Source organism: Odontomachus brunneus, unplaced genomic scaffold (assembly GCF_010583005.1).
Source record: "Odontomachus brunneus isolate Ranch 3 - 2012 unplaced genomic scaffold, Obru_v1 Obru_scaffold_173, whole genome shotgun sequence".
Taxonomy (NCBI): domain Eukaryota; kingdom Metazoa; phylum Arthropoda; class Insecta; order Hymenoptera; family Formicidae; genus Odontomachus; species Odontomachus brunneus.
In genome coordinates this window covers 707,851-708,394 of record NW_022639623.1, presented here as the reverse complement: position 1 = coordinate 708,394, position 544 = coordinate 707,851, and the positions used below count along the sequence as shown (strand labels likewise).

At 42.3% G+C, this 544-nt stretch overlaps 2 protein-coding genes across 3 annotated transcripts in view; one reads left to right on the top strand and one right to left on the bottom strand.

The window, feature by feature from the left end:
- The window catches only part of LOC116851369 (interleukin enhancer-binding factor 2), a 22,987-nt gene that overhangs the window by 1,562 nt on the left and 20,881 nt on the right, over positions 1-544 (bottom strand). The gene's annotated exons all lie outside the window — the stretch shown is intronic.
- Positions 1-544, top strand: part of LOC116851370 — a 45,871-nt gene that overhangs the window by 33,941 nt on the left and 11,386 nt on the right. The gene's annotated exons all lie outside the window — the stretch shown is intronic.

Below are 544 nucleotides of genomic sequence, written 5' to 3'. Positions count from 1 at the left end.
AGAAAGTCCTGTGCCGTTTTGCGATATTCGCAATAGTTTTTGAGAAATTAATTATTTTGTCTCAACAAATCAGCGTACAGAAAGCGGCAGCGGAAAGAAAGATGACTTCGGCCGACGTGCGACCGTGACACTCGCGAATCGTATCTCGCCGCATCCCTCCGCCCATAGCTACGAGACATAGACTCCACGTGGTGTACATTGGGTAACGCAAATGCCGATGGTATTAAAAATCTTAAAAATCAAATATTTTTGCGAAAAATGATCGCAGCGCCCTTTATGCATAGTGTTTTGAATTCGTCTCGAAAAGACCTTTCAAACGAGCCTCCACTCGACCCCCCTTCCCAATTAAGAATTTATTCCCCCCTCGCGGCCCCGTAACCCCTTGGGGTTGGGGGGTTGCAACTCCCCGCAAAAGATAGATTTTTTGAAAAATCGTTTGACGTGTTTCGGCGATTTTCGAAATTTTTATTTTTTCAAAAGATATTAGACCTGTCCGCGACTTAATGAACACCCTGTATATATATATATATTTTTTTTTTTTTTT